At 36.7% G+C, this 22437-nt stretch overlaps 1 non-coding gene across 1 annotated transcript; it reads left to right on the top strand.

The window, feature by feature from the left end:
- Nucleotides 1-21493: 21493 nt before the first annotated feature.
- Nucleotides 21494-21598, top strand: LOC117285434. Its single transcript, XR_004516467.1, has one exon. It is a non-coding gene; the product is annotated as a U6 spliceosomal RNA (small nuclear RNA).
- The last annotated feature ends 839 nt before the right edge of the window (nt 21599-22437 follow it).

Genomic DNA, 22437 nt, shown 5'->3' with positions numbered 1-22437 from the left:
TGCTGGAGTAGCATCATCTCAGGTATTAAGATTCCCATGACAAGTTAAAAGCTCTACTTAATGTAGAGGTTGGATCCACATTGTCATGACCAGGAATCTCTATTTTTCCTTCCCACTTATTCTAATTCCATAGAAACAGTGAATTGCCAACTTAGGATAGGGGCAGCTTCTAAATCTTCTTGCTACACAAATTGACTTCACTCACGGAGTAACTGACAACAAAAGGTAGTGGATAGCAGTGGTTCTCTCCAGGGACTTGCTTTTCTTGTGTCCCATTTGTGTCTTCGCCCTAAGATCAAGAGAAGGCATTGGCAGCCTAGTCTTAAAATCTTCCACAATGCATATTAAACAACTATAGCTAGTTATGCTCCCCAAGCCAAATCCTGACCTAAAAGAGAAGTATAATCATTATAAATAATGATGCTGTTCAGTAGATCTGGCCTGCTAGACAAACTCCTAAAACAAAGTACTAGCACCACACAGCAATTATATAAATATCTCATCAGTGGTATTAGATTTCCATTTTTAAAGTTCACTTGGTGAGTACAATATGCAGTCTACAGAAACATTGGAACAGAACAAACACTGGAATATAAACATAAAATCATAACAGAAATTAGGAATTATAATACCAATGTGAAAGAGGAAGAAAAGTTTATTAAATTAAAAATTACATTTTTTAATTATAATTATGACAATATTTAAGTAAGCTTTACATTATTTTAAAATTAAAAAGTTGAAAAAGCAATACAAATTTTAAATATAGTTCTTGAGTAAAAAAGCTGTAAAATATATCCTTTAAAATAGAGCTGATAAATAAATTAGGATAATAAGTAAAAAGTACAGAAAATTATAACAAATTTTAAAATATATAAAAAAGTTACAGAGAAGTGCAGGTTAAAAGAAAAATGCTACTTAGTAAGAATCCAACAAAAGGAAGGCCAGACAAAGAGCCAAATAAAGAGAGGCAGGAGGAAGGCAAGGAAGAGAGGAAAAGTTTAAGTATTATCCATTATGCCAATGCACTTAATTTGCAAATGAATATACATGTATTTTCAAGACACTTTTTTGCAATTTGTATCTACTCAGTACTTTAAAAGTTAAGTTGAAAGAAATTACATGTCTTTGAGAACATCTACAGGCTATTTTCTTATTTTTTCTTTGAGATTAAAAAAATGCTTAGACTGGTGAGGACCACCCAGATGCATAGGAACCTCACCAGTGCCCCAGGCTTTCCTCTGAGCAGACCAGGGAGGAAAGCTCAGATGCACGGCAAGTTCTATGGCATCCTGAACCTTCACCAGACCAGACTAGTGAGGACTGCTCAGCTGCTCAGGTGCCTCTACAGCATGTTCCCACCCTCCCAAACAGTCATCCCTCCTGGTTGTGCTGGTACCTGGATCCACACTGCAGAGGCACAGGTGGTCATAAAGGTCATTTTACTGAGCTGCAGAAGTTAGAACGATAGAGTGGAAGTGAACAACCACAATAAAGGCACATCACACTTCTGTAGTTGGTTAGTTGGAGGGAATCAAAATCTTCCATCAGAACTTGGACTATCTTCTGGGGAAGGGCAGTGGAAACCTGTAGTAGAACCTTGCAGAATTCAGCCCTGCAAGAGGTCAGGGAGTCCAATGTGGGCCTTGCAACCAGAATTCACCCTGAATTACAGGGGTCTTCATTTGTCTAGTTGAGACTAACTGACTTAATTTTGTACATTGCTGCCCACATTGTACATTGTAACACAGAGATATATCCTGAAAGAGGCTCTTCAAATATTTTTTATTTTCCTCATATTGTTGACTTTTAATATTTACTTTCAAAATTTTATTTCTCCCATTCTGCAAATTCTTCCTTTTTTCTTTCTTTTTCCTGCTCAATCTCTTGCTCCTCCATGTTAATCTTCATCTCCCTTTTTGTTCCTGTTCCTTCCCAGATTCGAATTTCTTCCTTCTTTTTCTTTTCTTCTCTCTTTCTCCTGCCCCCAAGTGTCATTAGTGTCAAAGGAAAGTTAGTATAACTTTTAGCTTCCCTATTACTGTTAAGTTGTTCTATTCTTGTATTGGTTCTTGCACTCTGTCTTTCGCTCTTGTCTTCAACAGTTTCCTGGAGTTTCTGTGATTATTCTGTGTTCTCTGGCTTCATGTGAAATCTTCTTCTATTCTTCTACCCATCTATTCCTCTCCTCCTAACTCCTTCTAAGTCCCCATGCTGAAGGGTAAAGTCGCTATATTGAAGACTTTTTTCATGATAAACCTATTTTGGGCTGGTCCTTGATTTTGATTTAATTCACATGGCCAAACGGTGATAGATTAATAACTACCCCAGATGGTCAATTTCTAAGCTGTGCTTGATTCTATTGGGTTGCTGATTGTATCAACTGGGCTAAAGGGTTGAGATTGATTTAATGAGTTGACCTTTCTGATATTATGAAAATGAGAGTGTCTATGAGTCATTAGAGACTCAAAAACTAAAGAGCACCTATATCAGGAAGATCAAAGTACTAACCCAGGAATAAAACCAAAGACAGCCCAACAACAAAAATAAAAATGAGAAAACACAAGCAAAGCACAAAGACAGATTTCCAGTTCACCAAGGGCAAATTCTTGGGAAAACAAGCTGGAAAAGTCTGACAATCAACCACCAGGACACCCTAAACTCACAGCATAGGAAGTAACAAAAAAGATCAATCAGGCTCTAGAAAAATTAAAAAAAAAATAATTTCCCAGATAACTACAGAGATGGTGAGCACAGTGAAAGACATGATTAGAGACACTAGAACAGAAACTCACAAAAAATAGATGAGCTCAGGACCATGACAGAAGCACTGAATGCCCAGCACAGGAAAGAAAAGGAATGCATGAAACAAATTCAAACAGATATCCAGGAGATTAAAAACTCTATAGAAAGCATTCATAGCAAGATGAACAAATGTGAAGACAGAATTTCACATATAGAAGATAGGATTGCAGTCAGTGACCATGAAGAGAGATCTCTAAAATACAGTAAAGGATCATGAGAAATTGAACCAACAACTCCTAGATGATACAAAGAAGAATAACATAAGACTCATAGGAATTCATGAAGTAGCAGGAGAAAACACAAATGACTTTAAAAAACTGGTCAAAGAATGACAGAAGACTTCTCAAAAAGAGGGGAATAATCTGACATACAGATAAGTGAGGCATATAGGACTCCAAGTAGCCATGATCAAAAAAATCTACACCTAGACATATAATAGTGAAAATCCTAGAAAGCAAACAGAAGAACAAAATACTGCAAGCAGTTAAAGAAAAGAAACAAATCACATGCAAAGGAAAGCCTATCAGAATCACAGCAGACTTTTCTGCAAGTCAAGGAGAGCCTAGAGTGAGGTATTTCAAGTCCTAAGAATAAACAACCTCCAACACAAACTTATGTATCCTGCAAAACACTCTTAAAATGGATGGGGAAATAAAGATACTGCCATGACAAAGAACACTGAGAAACTTCATGAATACCAAACCAGCACTGCAGATAATTCTAAACATTACCTAGAAAAGAACAATGAAGGTCACAACACCATGAGGCTGCAGAGAGCAAATCAATTAGGCAAGGGAAGAAACTAAAGGGAGAAAGGGAAAAATTAAAAAGAGCCAGCAACAGGACAATAACATTACAGTGATAAGTGAATACATATCAGTTATAACCATCAATGGTAATGGCCTCAATTCACCAATCAAAAGAAATCCACTGGCAGAATGGATAAAGAAGAAAAATTCAACAATATGCTATATACAAGAAATATGCCTAGTTCAATACAATGGCCTCAATTCACCAATCAAAAGAAATCCACTGGTAGAATGGATAAAGAAGAAAAATTCAACAATATGCTATATACAAGAAATATGCCTAGTTCAATAAGAAACTCATAGACTGAAAGTGAAAAGATGGAAGACAGTTTTCCATGTGACAGTCGCCCAGAAAAAAGCAGGGGTAGCTATGTTATTTGCATACAAAATAAACTTCTAACAAAAAAATTAAAAGAGACAAAGAAGGCCACTATGTCCTTGTAAAGGGAACAACCCAAGAGGAAAAGATGACAATCATAAATATATGTGCACCAAATAGTAATGCCTCCTACTATATAGAGCAAATATTAAGGGACATGAAAAACCAAATAAGCACTAAAACAATTGTAGTAGGAGACCTAAATACCCCACTGTCACAAATAGATCATCTAGACAAAAAAAATCAAAAACAAAATAATAGAACTGAACCAAGCTTTTGAACAAATGGACTTAACAGACATCTGCAGAATGTTCCATCCCACAAAATCAGAATATACATTCTTTTCCACTGCCCATGAGTCATTCTCCAAAATAGACCACATACTAGCTCATAAAACAGGTTTAAGTAAATCCAAAGGAATCGAAGTTATCCCATGTATATTGTCAGACCACAGTGTAATTAAGCTGGAGATCAATAGCATAAGAAACCATAAGAACTTCACAAATACATGGAAATTGAACAACCCTCTTCTGAACAATCAGTGGGTCACAGAGGAAATTAAAGAGTTAGTTTTTATAAATAAATGTCAATGCCAATATAACATACAGGAATATATGGGACACAATGAAAGCAGTTCTATTTGGAAAATTCATAGCACTGAATGCCCACACTAGGAAAACAGAGCAAGCTCAAATAAACAACCTAATGATGAATCTTAGGCTCACACAAAAATAAGAGCAAGAAAACAGCAAAGCTTGTACAAGGGAGGTAATTATCAAGATCAGAGCAGAAATTTATGCAATGGAAACTAAGAGAATGATACAAAAATCAATGAATCAAACAGATGGTTTTTCAAAAGAAGAAATAAAATTGATAAGCCCTTAGCCAACCTTGTCAAAAAAGGAAAGAAAAGTCTCAGATCCATGCGATTAGGAATGACAAAGGTGAAGTCACAACAGATCCAGCAAAAATTCAAAGGATCATCAATACTTACTTCAAGAACCTGTACTCTAATAAAATGGAAAACAGAGAAGAAATTAACAGATTTCTTGATACTTATGAATTATCAAAGTTGAACAAAGAAGTTACAGAAATTCTAAACACCCCAATTACAGTCAGTGAAATTGAAAATGTTGTTAAAAGTTTACCAACAAAGACAAGCCCAAGTCCTGACGGATTTGCTGCTAAATTCTACAAGACATTTAGAGAAGAACTACTGCCAAAAATCTTTAAATTTTTCAATGAAATTGAAAAGGAAGCAAAACTTCCAAATTTTCATTCCTGGAAACAAGTGTTACTTTGATTTCAAAACCAGGGAAAGATCCACACAAAAAAGAGAAGTACAGGCTAAACTCCTTAATGAACTGTGATGCAAAAATCTTCAATGAGATATTGGCAAACAGAATATATAGGTTCATGAAGAAGATCATACACCCTGACCAATTTGGATTTATCACAGGAATGAAAGGATGGTTCAACATACATAAATCAATAAATGTAATACACTGTATCAACAGAGTCAAGGACAAAAAACCATATGATCATCTCAACAGATACAAAAAAACATCTGACAAAATTCAACACCCATTCATGATAAAAAGCCTGCAGAAAATTGAAATAGATGGTCTTTATCTCAACCTGATAAAAGCTATCTATGAAAATCCAAAAGCCAAGATCATATTAAATGACCCAAAACTGAAAACCTTCATGTTAAAATCAGGAACAAGACGAGAATGCCAACTATCACCACTGTTTTTCAATATAGTTTTGGAAACATTAGCTACAACAATTAGACAAGAGAAAGAAATCAAAGCAATAAAGACAGGAAAAGAAGAACTTAAACTGTCATTTGCTGATGATATGATACTCTACATAGAAGACCCAAAAAACTTGGCCCAAAAGGCTTCTAAACTTAATTGACTCTTTTAGCAGAGTCACTGGATACAAGGTCAACACACAAAAATAATAACCTTCTTGTACACAACAGACTCAATGAGAGAGACGTTAGGGAAACAATTCCTTTCACAATAGCAGCCAAAAATGAAGTATCTAGGAATCAATCTAACAAAAGAAGCAAAAAACCTCTACCCTGTAAACTACAGCCCTCTGAAAAAAGAGACTGAAGAGGATATAAGAAAATGGAAAGATAACCGCTGCTCCTGGGTAGGAAGAATCAACATAGTAAAAATGGCCATACTACCAAAACTGATACACAGATTCAATGCAATGCCAATTCCAACAGTCTATTTCACAGAACTGGAGGAAATAATTCAAAAAATCATTTGGAACCAGAAGAGACCTACGATAACAAAAGCAGTTCTAAGCAACAGAGACATGGCAGGGGGTGTCTATACCCAAATTGAAACTACACTACAAAGCCTCTGTGATAAGAACAGCAAAGAAAAAGAACTGAGGATAAGTGAAATACACTATAATATACAGAAACAACTCCAGCTATACTCAGCTACTTCATCTTTGACAAAGGAGCCAATCATCCTCAGTGAAGGAAAGATAGTCTCTAATAAACTGTGTTGAAAAAACTGGATTTCAACCTGCCAAAGATTAAGACTACAGCTTTATCTTTCACCATGCACTAAACTAAAAATCAAAGTGGATTAAAGATCTAAATATTAAAAAAGAAACACTACACTTGCTGGAAGGTAAGTTAGGTAGAACTCTCCAAGACACTGTCATAGGAAAAGACTTTATGAACAAATCCTCAGGAGCACAGGAACTAGCTCAAAGAATCAACAACTGGGATATCATCTTTTTAAAAAGCTTCTGCACTGTAAAAGAAACCACCAGCAGAGCTAAGAGACAACCTACAATGGGGAAAAAATCTTTACCAGCTGTTCTTCAGAAAAAAAGACTATTATGTAGAATATATAAAGAACTAAAAAAAATCAGCCCCCTCAAATATAAATACCTGATTCAAAACTGGGCATCTGAAATGAACAGACATTTCTGAGACAAAGAAGTAAAAGCAGCAAATAAATATGTGAAAAAATGTTCAACATCACTGGTATCCAAGAGACACAGATGAAAATAACACTGAGATTCCACCTCACTCCAGAAAGAATGACTGCTATTAAGAAATCACACAATAACAAATGTTGGCAGCGTTGTGGAGGAAAGGAACCCTTCTCCATTGTTTGTGGGAGTGCAGCCTGTGCAACCACTGTGGAAATCAATATGGAGATAGAATGAGAGGTTCCATTTGACCCACCTATTCTTCTGAGCATCTTTCCAAAAGAATTAAAAGACTCATACAACAGTGATATATACTCACCCATGTTTATAGCACACATTTTTAATAGCTAAAACATGGAAACAGCCCAATTATCCATCAGTTGGAGTCTGGATAAAGAAGATGTGGTTTTTCCTATAAAATGGAATACTACTCAGCCATAAAGAATGAGAAAGTAGAGTCATTCATAGGAAACTGGATGCATATTAAGGCCATACTCTTAAGTGAAACAAATAAGACACACATGTACATACTGAATAGTTTCTCTGGTGTGAAAAGCTAAAAGTGTAAATAAGGTCCAAACTGTATAAGTGATAAGGTGAAATAGGAAGAAAAGGGCTAAATGTGTAGGGGAAGTGAGAAGGGTAGGGGAAAGGAAATAAGGGAAAATTAAAAAATATGAGAAAAGGAAAAAATGGAAATAAAGTTTTATAAATAGGGGAGGGTGAAGGGAGGGCAAGGGTATGGGGAAAAATGAGAACTAAGATCTGCCATGTAAAGGTACAAGATTCCAATGATAAATGTAACTGTACTGTAAACTTAAAAAATACCAATAAATTCAATGAAAAAAATCCTTGTCCTAAATAATTTAAAAAAAGAAAACTGGAAATCAAGAGACAAAAGCAGAGGAATGGAAAAAAGAAAAAGAAAAAATAAAAGACACAGCCAAGAGGGGGAATGGAAAAGAATGTAAAAATGAATTAAGATGTGTTAGATACAGGCACTAACTCCCAAAGATGAATGTAATCATTATGTCATCCAAACATGTAATAATAAAAACTATAAAAGAATAACTATTATTTGAACAAATCTACATGGTGTCCTATGTAGAAGTGGAATGGAATTGTATGTGTTTGTTTCATGATGTCAGTATTTTAAAAGATAATAAACAAATTAATAAAATTTGATCAGGGTTAACAGATGTTTTCCAAAGTGTAGTTTAGTATCTAGTTTTCTAGATGGCAAATGAAAAGGAGAATTTTTTGGTGTTAGGAAGTATTTTTATTTCATTGATAAATGAGGGCTGTTTATTTATAGTTATGCTAGAGGATAGCAATTTTAAAGGTGTCTAATGGATTTTAATAACTGGTTATATTTCCTTGTCACACTTACATTTTGTGCTTGTATTTGTGGTTCGTTTTCAGATGAAATCTTTAATTTATTTGCATGCAAACTGTAAACATATGTGTGTCTGCTTTACTTTTCCATATTCTTTTCTTCATTGTTTGATTTTATTTTACACCCATTTTATTTATTATGTTGGATTAATCTCTGTATTTAAATTTAAATCCAATTCAGAGGACACTATGTAATAATTTAAATAAAATATCAAAATACAAAAATGTTTATACACACCCATAAATTTAAGGAAAATTTCAAATTCATCAAATTTTTAACTTTAAAAGTGAAACATATGTACAAGAGATAGTTATGTAGATGTAGATATAGATATGTACTTTTTTTGTATCAGGGATCATATTCACAACCTTGTGCTTGTGAGGCTGGCACAGTGCCACTGAGCTAAACCCCCAGCCTGGTATGTATGTTTTTATGGCACAGACATCCTTTCTATTAATCTGAAACTGAAACAATTAAAAACAAATAACTATTTTTAAGAAAATAAAGACAATTCCATGGGTGTGGTAGGGAATGGGGAACCGACCATATGCAACTCAAAGCAAAAGACTGGTGGGTTAATGTATAAAATACACCTTGAAATCAGTGGATTAGGGGCCAGGGATTTACCTCAGCGGTTCGGTGGCCTGCCTTGCAAGCGCAAGGACCCGAGTTCAATCTCCGGTACCAAAAAACAAAACAAAACAAAACAAAACAATGGGTTAAATCTGAATAAACCAACCAAAACAGATTGAAGATTAGGTATGAGGGCCTTATACACAAATAATAATATATAAATCAATTTTAAACACTCGATATATGGCTTAAACCTCATCATGAAAAGTGACGGACATCTAGGACCACAGTGACTACTCCCAGCACCTATCCTGAGAGTAGTCACTAAAATGCTACTGACACACTTTGTTGAGAGAAATGAGGCATTTGTATTTTTATAATGGTGAGACTTTCTCTGGAAGGTAATCTCATTATAGGCAGTTACGTCGGATAGAAGTTAATATACAGTCAGAGAGGGACTGCGCTCTCAAAGAAATCTGAAAAATGAGGATATCAGTATTATTGCTGGAGGAGCATCTGAGGAAGGCTAGGCCTCACAGTGGGGATACAATGGCCAGTTCTACACATCTTCCTAAGAAATAAGCTGTAACTTGGAATTGCACCTTGAGTAGCACACCTGGCCCAGTAAGTCCAGGTAGGCATCAGCCACTCAGGTGTGTGATCACAGTATCTAGACCCATCCCTTCCCCCAAATGTCTTTTTTCTTCCATGGAACCTTGCTACATGATCAACTTCTTTATTAGATTAAAATTAGCTAATCACCTGTACTTCGAATCTACACGTTGACTACAGTTTAACCCATGCTGTACCTACACTGTGACTTTGCTGTACAAATTATCCATGTAAAGGGGTCTTGGGGCAATCCACTTTTGGGACACCTCCTGCCTCTCAGGAGCTCTCTTCTCAATCAATCTTTCCCACTCTTAACTTCTACTGCCCCTTATAATTCATTCTTTGATTTCAGGGGACACAAACTCTGCACATCTGACATCTAGCAAGTTGAGAATTATATTTCTCCTATGTCATTCTGGTGTTAAGTATAAAAATGACACATGCACACAGTCTTGTATCTACCACTTTCACTCCAACTTTTTATTCCATGTTCATTCTAATATGTGAAACAGTGTTAACAAACTTGATATTGCTACTGATAGTGTAACAGGACTGGTCACATGGTTATATTCTCTTTAGAGTATAACATTAAACCTTTCTTTAAAAAAGAAGTTAAGAAAATTATCTATTTGGATATAGAGAGGAATTAAAAATATGTTCCATCAAATATATATATTTTTTCCTTGGTACATTTTAGGCACACAGTGCAGTTACATTCATTGTTGGGATCTTGTACCTCTACATGACAGGTCTTGGTTCTCATTTTTCCCCCTGCCCCTGCCCTCGCTTCACCCCCTCCTCCCCTCCCCATATGGGAAAGGTAATAAGGGAAAGGAAAAAAATAGGAAAGAGTGGAAATAACATGCTTCCATCAAATATTTTTTAAAGGTCTGTTCACATGAAAGTGTATGTAAGAGGGAAGAAGACTAAAAAGAGAAATTACTGAAAAAAATAATCACATCTGAGTACATTATCTGTGTAAAGAGATGCAGAGCACTGGTCACAGTCACTATTTCTAGGGAAGGCAGCTGAGTGTCAGAAAATTAGGGAAAGGTGAGAAATTAACTTTTCAATACACATATTTTCTAACATTTAAACTGTGCTAACTGGCTGACATTGTTCATGTTCTTTTTTACCCACTTGAAACAAAAGTATTATGGGAAAGAAGCGAGGTGCCAGATTTCTCATTGGTTCCTAGACAATTATAAGCAGCAGTGACCTTCAGAAAAACTACATCTATGCCAGTTTCACCCTGCACAATTAAATCAGAATAGCTGGGGGGCTTGAAAATATGTAGTATAAACATATGATATAAAGTATCTAATATAAATTTAAATGTATTCAATTACTTATAACTAAATGTAAATGGTTAATTTATACACTAAATAATATAGGAGTTATTAAATATGCATAAATATAGACTTAAAACTTCCCTGTACTTCTAGTATGTAAGATGAACTGAAAACCATGAGGCTGCAATAATCACAGAATCCTTTATTGGGAAGCCAGAGCCCATTCTGATATTGAAAGTTGGGTCAGCCCTAGAAAGATGAATATCATCTGACTGAAGTTTAGATTGCACTTACACATCTTCAGCAATTCAGCTAAGTGAAATAAAAGCAGCATAACACAGGTACAAAGAAGAGAGATGGGAGAGTTACAGGTGGCTGATTATTCTCTGAGTAAAGCAATAAAAGGCATTTGTGATATTTATTACAATCATTAGTGCAGGCATATGTGACACATTAGGGGTCATGATAGTTAAGATAAATATCCCAATACATATTTAAAATTATAGCTGATAAATTTCAATACATGCATGACACACTGCTAGGTAGTATCAACTGTACAATAGCATCAAAATGCCTTGTGCAAAATTCTGTAGGGACTCTGACCACTGTCAAACAATATCACTGACTTTATTTTAGATAGGAAAAGGTGACACTTTCCGAAGGCAATGCTACATTTTACAGTATGCATGAAACCAAAGGTAATGGAAGGGTACTACCCATATTCTTGAGGCTGCAGATGTACCCCAAGTGTTTGACATGTTGCATGAGCATTTTTACTGAATTGTAATATCACTACTATAGGAAAATTTTATGTCAGTCAAATTCAAGCCTGTAGATGGATGTTAAAAAGTCATTTTTCCCTCCTATCCTTAAGTACATGTATGAAGCATTTTCAATTCATGTATTTAAAAGGTTGCTGAAATCTGCCTGTGGCAATGCCTAGAAGACCTAGACCAGTTTTTAGGGTAGAAATTCAATGAATCTGTTTACCATAATTCCCTTCTGTGGGAAAGAAGTCATATTTGAATCATGTAGGTATTTAACTAACTCATAACTCAACGATAAATTTTACTGTCTGAAAAAGACGTTATTGCATTTTATCATACAGTCTAGAGAGAAGGTGTTCTCCAAATGCCCTGAGTACATCTTAGATGTATTATTGTCACATTTGGCTTTCAAAATATTCAACATGACAATTACAGGAAAATGGCTTCACTTTGTTCAAAGTAGAATGACAAGCTTTTAAAGTCAAGCTTATTGTGTCTGGGTGGAAGGGACTTACCTTGTGAAGAGAAGAGATGGTCTCAAAGGTCAAAGCAGTTTTCATACACCTTGAAGTGCAGTAGCCAGTTAAGAGACATACATTTCAAGGCCATTCTGAAACTTTACATTAAATGCCACAGAACACTGAGACCAAGTGTAAAATGATAGCACCAGAGATGGCGATGGAGACAGAAATAGCATGATATTAGCTAAGATTACTTTTTGGATAAAAATACAAAATCAAGATTTTGTAACTGCTTCTGACTCATTCATAGTGTTTGGCACATGGATGTCCACAAATATCAGTTGAATAAAACGCTGAGTGAAGGGATTTATCCATAATGGATGATGTATGTCCGAAAGTGATCCAAAATATACAAAAGGAACAATGAGAAAAGATTTCCCTGTGGACTCCGCTATGACAAGTGTCAGACTGGGGCCAAGCAAAACCCTCTGAAAACAAGTGCTGCTTGTCAAAATTTCTTCCCTTCTGAAGTAGCTAGAAGGAGTATTTAGCAATTCTGTAACCCCCTTGATTGTAGAAAGCCTATAACTTTTAAAAATTGTTGCTTACTATTGGAAAGATTTCAAATATCTTTCCCTCAAAACATTACTCTTTTAAATACCACCAAAAATGTTTTTTAAAAAAATTTAAACAAACAATGAGCCCAAAGTATCAAGATAATCATATTGTGCACCTTTCTACACACATACACACACACGCACGGACACGCACGGACACGTTTTTAGTAAAGCAAGTCCAGTTTTCTCAGTGAAATCACAGAATAACAAAGATTGGCAGTATTCATGACAGACCCTCAAGAATGTAGTTATTTAAGTTATCTTACCTTAAAATAAATCTGTCATGACATGATTCATTTCTCACAGATATCTCTCCCATGATTCTTATGATTGGTTTATTTAATTCATTTGAAAAAAGTTTGGATAGAATCCAAGGTAACATGGTTCAATGCCATATTATATCCATGTTGGAGGAGAGACATTATTATTCCTGTCATCAAAATAACCACAATCCATTCACCCCCACCACGCTCACACACAGGTTCTTCAACTACCCACTTGATACTAATTCATAGAGTTTTATGAAATACTTATTCCTGTCATTTCAGTTGCACATTTTATCAATTACATGCTTCTGTTTATAAAAATAATACAATTATAACTTTTCTGTATTTGCTATCTTCCTAGGGAATTCATTTAGAAATGCGCGAGCATGAAAACGATTACCACTAGATGTCACTATAAACAGACCATTTTCTCCAACACAGACTGACTTACTTGCATTTCCAGGTTTCCTGGACTGACTGGGGAAAATTTGGGGGGGCAGTATTGATTCATCTAATCTCTTATTTGTTTCATCAAAGAAAGTTATTAACGTCTAAGTGTAGATACTTCCTTGTGTCCCTTTGCAAAAATGCAAATAGTTTTCTTGTTTTTTGTTTTTGTTTTTTTTTTTGCAAAGTCACAGCACAGGGATTTCAAAATTGTCACCATTTTATTAATTAGGTGATAGCATCATGCAGAGTCAATCCGTTTATTATTTCTTAAGACAGATTTTGTACTGGGTTTGTGTCTCATTAGAGAATGGAGGGCCAGATAGATTAATGCACATATGATACAACATTCATTAGACTCAGATTTTTCACAGAATAGATAATTTGACTGTGACAATGAAGACAGCAGTTAATTGAGTTCCTCTCGGAAAGCATCTAAGGGGCTTGAGTTGAAGAGAAAGCCTACTATGATTTGATTAAGTCAAAAGTGCGACGGACACTGGGATTGTAAGACTGCCTAGTTAAAAAGATGAGGCTTTCTAGTTGGTTTAGGTTTCTTTTCCATTTTTCCTTCTAAAGCAGAAATTTCTATGAACTCATGAGCAGCGTCTACAGGAGGATGAAATGTGTGGCTCAGAGAATGTTTCTGGCAACTATACTGTAATTGTATTTTTGTGCACATCTTTTTAAAGTACTCTAGTCTAAAAAGGGATATGCAACAAAATCAAGTAGCAAATTCCATACCACATTTTTAAAGAAAGTGATGCATTAAGTTAATTTGTACATTCCAAGAGTTAATTAGGAATATCAGTAATCAACTGCCCTTAATAATAGACTGGTGAATTCGAAATAACAGGAGAGGCTGAGTAGTCGAACTTCCTTGTTAGCTGACATTTAAAACTTCACATTTTAAAAGTGACATTTAGCAGATGAGATGATGATGCAAATGAAATCTATATTTAGGGAGGGGTGAAAACAGCTTCTAATTTGAAATGATTATGCACGCTGTTCTACCTGTGGAAATTCTGCTTCAATTTTCCCAGTGTTCTTTGCCAGTATTTCCTTTTCCCTCTCTATCCTCTCTCCTTCCTGATTGTTCTGCCAATTTCTTCATCTCCACTCCTCATCCCTCCCCCAACCAATCCCTTATTTTTGCCTCTCCTCATCTCTTTTCCTCCCCTGTGCAACCAGAAGTCAGAAATGAAGAAGCCCTGTGAAATCACTTCATTCCACAAACCACAAGGTGACAACCCAAAACAGCTATGGTTCCCTCAGTGAGCCAACTTAGACAGAGGTTCCAGTCAAGCCCTCAAAGATCCTGATCCAGGTCCTATTTGACTACAAAAACCAAAGGGTAGAATCACTCCAAGGAACCCATTCAACGTAAAAAAACAGAAGAGAGATGATGAACTGCTATTTTGTCATTAAATTTCAGTGTGGTTTGTTATTTAGCAGTAAATAAATCAATCGGTAGGCCGTTTGTTTTTGAAGGAAAAGAAAATTCTAAGAATCTCCAAAGATACAGAACTTGAAAAAAGGCCTTTGATCTTAAGATTATGGTTAGCAGCATATTCTTCCTCAGCTTTTCAGATAGAGTTTCCTTTTCATTAAGTTTGAGCTCTGACATATTTTTCCCTCATTTGTCATTGCTATCAATTTTACTTTCATCTATTGTCACTTTAAAAGTTGGGCTCTCTTTATACTTTTATTTCAATTTTAAATAGCAATAAAGAAAGGGCTAAACAGTGCTTAAATTATATACAACATTTAAAAATACACTCCATGTCATACTTTATGGATATGCATATTAGAGAAGTCTGAACAACAAAAGGAATACAGTTTGTCAAAGCATGTGCACAAGGGGGCAGGGATTTAGCTTAGTGGTTCCACCACCTGCCTCACAAGGGCAAGGACCCGAATTCAATCCCTGGTACCAAAGAAATACGCCCCCAAAACAGCATGGGCATGAGCACTGTGCTGCTTACCCATCAGTGAGATGATACTTTGACTTTTAGTCAAAGTTTCACAAATATTCTCAAATTTAAGTACACATGCAAATCCCAGAGAGATTTATCAACATAAAAACCTAGCACGGGAGCCTTGAATTTGGGTCTGAGATTCCACATTTCTAATAACAATCCTGATAAAACCAAACAAATTCAGTAGAAGGAGTCAAGGATGTTTCAACGTCCTATATACATCACCACCATTCTCTGTCTCTGTTCATCAGACACCTCCCTTTACAAAGTCACGTGATATTGGCGGGAGGAAGTGTTATTTATATGCATGCTGGGTGTTTTGGTTTGTGTTTAGATGTGCCCCCAAAACTTCTTGTGAGTGAGGTGGGCTTTTACACATGTGGCTGGATCTACAGTGTATGACACTACAATTGATTCATGGGGCAATGCTAGGCTCGAGGGAACTAGGATTAAGGATGTGAGCGCTACCCACCCCAAGTAGTCTGGATCAGACAAGAGGGGCAGGAAGACACTCTTAAGGTCACCTGTTGCTTTTTCTGTCTTCCATTGCAATGGACTGTTGCCTCTCTACCATGTGCCACTCTGCCTTGAAGTCAGCCAATTATGTACTGAAACCTCTACAAACTGTGAGCTAAAAAGCCTTTCTTCTTTTAACACTGAGTGTCAGGTATTTTGTCTCAGCAATGAGAAAAGTAGCTAAGACAGAATTTGGTACCAGAGAAGGGGTCCTTGCTGTGACTTTACCTGACCATGTGGTTCAGAAGCCTTTGGAAATGGATTGTGGGAAGAATTTAGAAAGGTTTGGAGAGTCCAGCTGAACAAAGTGGGAGCACCTTAGGCTATACCATATGGGAGGTTCTGGTCAAAGCTCAGAAGCCCAGAAAGCTGGTAAAGACCAGGCTCAGGAGGTTTCTGCTGGAAAGAGGGGCTGCACTGGATGCTGGACTCCAGATCTTGTGTATTATGCTGTGGCAGAAAGTTTATCTGCATTTTGCTCATGTCCAGAGACTTTGTCTGAGACTGAGATTAAGGGCAGCAGACTAATCGATCTGGCAGAAGAAATTTCAAGGCAGTATCATGTTGAGGCAATGACATGGCTACTGTGGGGAGTATTAGCCAGATTTATGTTGAGAAATAAGAGCAAAAAGCCTAGTAGAATGTTTTCTGCTTAATGTTTAAAATGTTTTGAATCTGTCCAGAAAGGAAGCTCCAGGAAGGGGATGTAGCTCAGTGGCACAACACCTACCTCCCAAGTGCAAGGTCCTGAGTTCGACCCCCAGTACCAAAAATAATTGCTTATTTTTAAAAAAGAAAAAAGAAAGAAAGTTTCAGTAAAGTTGTGCCCCAAAACATAGAGCAGAGATCTTGATTGCTGAGAAGAAACAGAAAACTAAGAAAGATTGCCTAAGGACATTACAAGAAGCAACAGGATTCTACTCTTGCAGTCTTAAACTTGTAAACATGAAAGACTCTGTTTTGAGAAGACTCTCAGAGAATCCTGCTGCAGAATGACAAAAGCCTAGGAAAGGCATTCCCTGGGATTGGGTTCACAGGCGTTGGACCCCTACAGCCAAGAGACAATGAAGCCTGGCTATTGCTCCAGCTGGCAGCAGACCGTGGCATCATCCACATGGTGCTGGTTTTAGGTGCAAGCAGAATGCAAGAGTGGTGGGGTCAGCAAAGCTTCTACCGAGATCTCAGAAGAAGGCCTGGGAGGCCAGACAGTGCGCCGCTGAAAGTGCACTGCGTGAAGGTGTGAGTGTGAAGCTGAAGGTGTTGTAGCTACCCCAGAAGTTTGGAGAAGCCAGGAACATGGATCGTGTGAGGAAAACTGCAAGGAGAGAGCAGAGCCAACTCCAGGAGAAGCCATGGGAGTTATCAGCACCCAAAGTGCTTTGGCGTTCACAGCTTGCAACTATGGGATTTAATGTTTACCCTACTGGATTTTGGTCTTGCTGTAGTCCCATTCCCTTATATCCCCCTTTGTAACTTTTGGAATAGAAATGGCTATTTTATGCCACTGAAGAGTGGAAATGTTTAACTTTCTTTTTATTTGTACAGTGGCTGGCAGCTAAGAGTTTGCCTTAAATTTCAGATGAGATTTTGGACTTGGACTTGTCAGCAATGGTGAAAATGTTAGGTCTTCTGCAACTCTTAGAGATGGACTAAAATGCCTTTTATATAAAGGAGCATACATGAGCCTTGGGGGCACAGGGGTGGAATGTCATTACTTGTATTTAGATTTCCCACTAAAGCCTCATGTGGATGAAGTGGGGCCTTATCAGAGCTGGCTGGATCTAGAGTGTATGAGGCTGGAATTGATTCAAGGCACAATGCTAGGCTCGAGGGCACTAGGATTAAGGGTTTGGGTGCTACCCACTCTAAATCATTTGGGTGAGATAAAGGGGCAGAATGACACTGTTGAGGTATGTTGTTGCTTTGCTCTCCTCCTCCACCATGAACTCTTGTTCCTCTAACATGTGCCATTCTGCCTTAGAACCAGATGATGAAAAACTGACATCTCTACAAACTATGAGCTAAATACACCTTTTGTCCTTGAACTTTGGGTGTCAGCAACAAGGAAAAGCAACTAGAACACCAGGAAAAGAAATAGCAAGAAAAGTAATTTTCAGTCAGGGGTTTGGCTCTTCCTTTCTCTTGGCTAGGTCTTTCTCAGTGACCTCCTTGTAGCTATCAATTTTAGGATAAGATTTATTCTTTTCACAGTAAGAGCCACAAAAGTTCTGAACTTGAGCCAGAGAGTGACTCTTCTATATTTATTTTCAAGATGTCCTGGCCCAAGGTAATGCGTAAGCCCTGAAAAATGTTGCTATTTAGTCATGGTGTAGGTGAGATTATGTGACTGTATTACATATCTTTGCATATTGAATTTTTTACTCCTAAGTATCTCATACTTTCTCCTTTTGGTTTCTTCCAATAGCACTCTGGATCAACCCATCATCATAGCTTCTTGTCACTCTCGAAAAACGCCGTGTTAACCAGTAGGCCTACTCCTGCTCTTACTGGCACCCAGTCCCCCTTAAAGTTCAGCTTCCACTTCTCTTAGAATGCAGAAAAGCTTTCATCACGCGCCTTACAAGATCTTGAGCAAGCTATTGCTGAATCCTCATCTCCTCTTATACTTACTGTCAATATTTGGCTCTAGTTACTGTGGACATTGTCAGTCTTTCAGAACTGATAATCGCCCTCCAAATACAGGGTACATCTTTGGTAGGCAATTTGTCTCTCTGAACTCTCTCTCCCCCTCTTTCTCCTCTCTCTCTCTATCCCCCTCTGTATTTAATATCCTCTTACATTTTTCTCTATTTCACTCAAGGTTCACTCTTTAAGAAAGAAGTCCCTTTATATTTAAAGTTGTATTTATTTATTATTTCACAGTGCTGGGGACTGGACTCAGGACTTTGCAGATACCAGGCAAGTTTCTTTCAATGAGTTACACTCCCAGCCTATGTTCTACCTATTTTAATATCTCATAAGCCCACTCTTCTTTTTAGCCTTACCATAGCTCTAAATTTGTATATGTAAATATAATTATTCAATTATTTTTCATTAGACTAAATATTTTTTCTCATTGAATTTATTGGTATATTTTAGGTATACAGTACACTTACATTCATCATTGGCATCTTGTACCTTTACATGACAGGTCTTGGTTCTAATTTTTTCCCCTTAACCATGTCCTCCCTTCACCTCCTCCTCCCTTCCCTATTTACAAAAACTTTGTTTCCATTTTTTCACTTTCTCCTATTTTTATTTTCCCTTATTTCCTTTCCCCTACCCTTCCCACTTCCCCTACACCTTTAGCCATTTTCTTCCTATTTCACATTTTCAATTATCTCATTAGGATCTTCCATACCATTACAGTTTTTCATACCAAAGAAACCTTTCGGTATTTTTACATGTGTGATTTATTTATTTCACTTAAGAGTATATCCTTAATATGTATCCATTTTCCTATGAATGACTCCAATTTCTCATTCTTTGTGGCTGAGTAGTATTCCATTTTATAGAAAAACCACATCTTCTTTATGCAGTCTCCAAATGATGGGCAAATGGGCTGTTTCCAAGTTTTAGCTATTACAAACTGTGCCGCTATAAACATGGGTGCACATATATCACTGTGATATGATTCTTTTAATTCTTTTGGACAGATACCACACTGAGGGATGGCTGGGTCAAATGGAACCTCTAATCTCAGCTCTTTGAGGTATCTCCATATTGATTTTCATAGTAGTTGCAGCAAGGATTGTTGCGAGGCAGGCAGGCAGAACCACGGAGCTAAATCCCCTGCCCTTTAGAATGGATATTCTATCATTTGTGTCCAGTTCTATATACTAAAGGCTCTTTAGATCTTTGTAAGCTACCTAAAGAAAAGAGAGTAGCACAATGAACACTTGTGAAAACTTGTTGGAGGAATGAGTACGTTTCGAACTACCTATGCTCATGTTCAACATATTTAATCTAATCTACTCTTTTCCTTTGCTTGATCCAGGTTTCCTGATGTCTTACTCACATTTTATAAAGCAAAGTACAAACTACCATCACCCTTTTCATTTGGTGATTTCTTGGCATGTGATCTTTATGAAAAGTCTTTACTTTTCTAATATTAAAATCTTTCCAAGTTGCTGCAGTCAATTTTACCAGCTACTTCTAGCTTTAGGAAACTACACAATTCTCTTTAGTCCAGGTTCCTAGCTCTCTCACTAGTCTATCTTGAATTATGACCATATGATTTCCTTCTACTTCATGTTACAACATTACATTAAAAAAAAAAAACTACTAACCCATGTGATCCTGGTGTTGCAAAAAAATCCCACAAATTTCAACATTATTCCATATATCACCAGTGCTTTTTGAATGGAAAACAGAAAAAAGAGATTACTATTACCTTACTGCAAATTTTCCCTCCTTTTGTATCAAATGAATGGACAATAAACCAACACTTTTGACAAGTCTTTTTTAAAAAACTAATGTCAAAAAGCTTAAGTTCCCCACGCATGTAACAATGCCATGTGTTTCCTCACTGGTGAGCTTCAGAGTAGCAACAATTGGTCAGCAGGATGCTTCTAGCCAAGGGCTTTTTTTTTTTTTCTTTCTCTCTCTCTTTCTCTTCCTGGGTCTGCTCTTGCCAGGAAAAGGCAAGGAAATATTCCTGATCAAGCATTTATAGTTCATACGAATTTCCCCTCAAACAAAGAAGTGGAGCCTGCCTTAACCACATGAATTTAGGTGTAGTTAAGTGCAAGGTAGCGGACTTTTTTCTGGCTAACAATCTTTCCAGTTAACACTGTCTCACAACAGGACTGGACCCGGCTTTCATAAATTATGCACCTGGCTGTATGTCTCTTTCTAATTTTGCTCATTTCAGATCTGTCACCCATCTGACAACCCTGTAGGCATTATACATTTATGAACAGCACTTGCAGCTAGAAAAGCAATCACACTCAAGGTCAAGTTGCATGTGAAAAGACTCTTGTGTGAAGGAGTTCAGTTGGTGTTGTCCTGATGTCTCCCAAAAATATTTCTCTTTTGAGACAGAATTGAATAAGTTGTTTTAAACTCTCAATCTATCATCAATATTTTACAATGAAAAAAAGATACAAATCCCAACAAGTACAATTTTGATAAGCAATTTATATTTTAAGCAATGAGAGGGGAATGGTCACCTCTATACTGCTTCTCTTCTTGTGAGTCTCTCTGTGTGCTACCATGTTTGTTCACATGTGCATGCACTGGAATACTTATAGCTCAAAGAAAGGAAGGTGGTAATTTATAGTTTGAGAAATATTTTTAAACATAAAGACGATAAACTTGATTTCCTTTTTGTTAACTCTGACTTCCTGACATTTGTAATGGAACATGTCTGTGCATACTCTACATATTTCTTGTTTACAGATGAAAAATTATAACAAATATAGCTACAAATGTTTCAAAATTAACAATTTTAATACTAGGAATTATAAATTTAGTAATATTGTCAGATTCACATAACTAAGTAATAAACTGTAAGTATAATGAATTGTATCTTAAAATGTATGTGCATTCTTTTAGACATAATTTATTAATACTAAATAGTCATATAATATAAAGATGCCCAGTTAAGCGCTTGTTTCAATAGCACAAATACTAAAATTGGAACAATACAGAGAAGATTAGCATAGATCCTCCACAACGATGACACTAATTTGTGCAGCATTTCATATTAAAAAAAAAACAATGTACAAGTTCAAATAAATAGGCTGGCTCTTTTTTTAATGGATTCCCACTAGAATTTAGAGCCAATAGGAAAATCTACAAATACGGATTTCTAAGGCCGGAAAGGCAGAATCTTGTTTTGAGCTCAACAGAATAATTGAGAGAATAAACATAAGCATTTAGAAAATGGTATAACAATCGTCATAGAAATAAATCAGAAAAAAGATACTAATCTCCTTCCATTTAACTTAGACGCAGTAATTAGACCCTGGCTTCATACTTTAACGTCAGAATGCTGTTCAGTGGGGATGCTGACAGGAGTTTGGTACGAAGTGTGCATGGAGAGATGAGGGACTGTTGGAGTCCTGAGCCCCAGATCTCCCAGAATGCGTGGTTACAGATAAAACCCTACAGAGCCACAAGTCCAAGCAGGAGCAACGCAGAGTACCTTAAGAACTGAATGCTCTAGCCCTCTCCTCTCCACACTCTGCTTTATCCCTTAATTCGGTCCTAAGGCTAATCATGTAACTGAGTACCCGGACCCTCCCCTCTGCTTCCCCTACCCACTTCATAAATCCCTGCACGGATGTCCTGCTTTTGCCTTTATCCTTGCTTCTTTGTTGTTTCAACTAAATACCATAGAATTTGCACTGTGAGGCTATCTATATGAGACTGTCATGCTGAGGGACCCTGAAGGGACAGTCACGATGGACCTTCTCGTAGTGTCAATTCGACATTGACTCAGAGTAATCTGTCATTCTTTGTGCCATGCCATGGTTGTGAACTCTGACACTTTCCATTCCGATAATTAAAGGTGAGAAAAAATAGGTGAAGAATGATAAAAGACACTG

Source organism: Fukomys damarensis, unplaced genomic scaffold (assembly GCF_012274545.1).
Source record: "Fukomys damarensis isolate Sample0158 unplaced genomic scaffold, DMR_v1.0_HiC HiC_scaffold_9, whole genome shotgun sequence".
NCBI lineage: Eukaryota > Metazoa > Chordata > Mammalia > Rodentia > Bathyergidae > Fukomys > Fukomys damarensis.
Note: the sequence above shows the minus strand (reverse complement) of the source record. Positions and strands in the feature narration are given on the sequence as shown.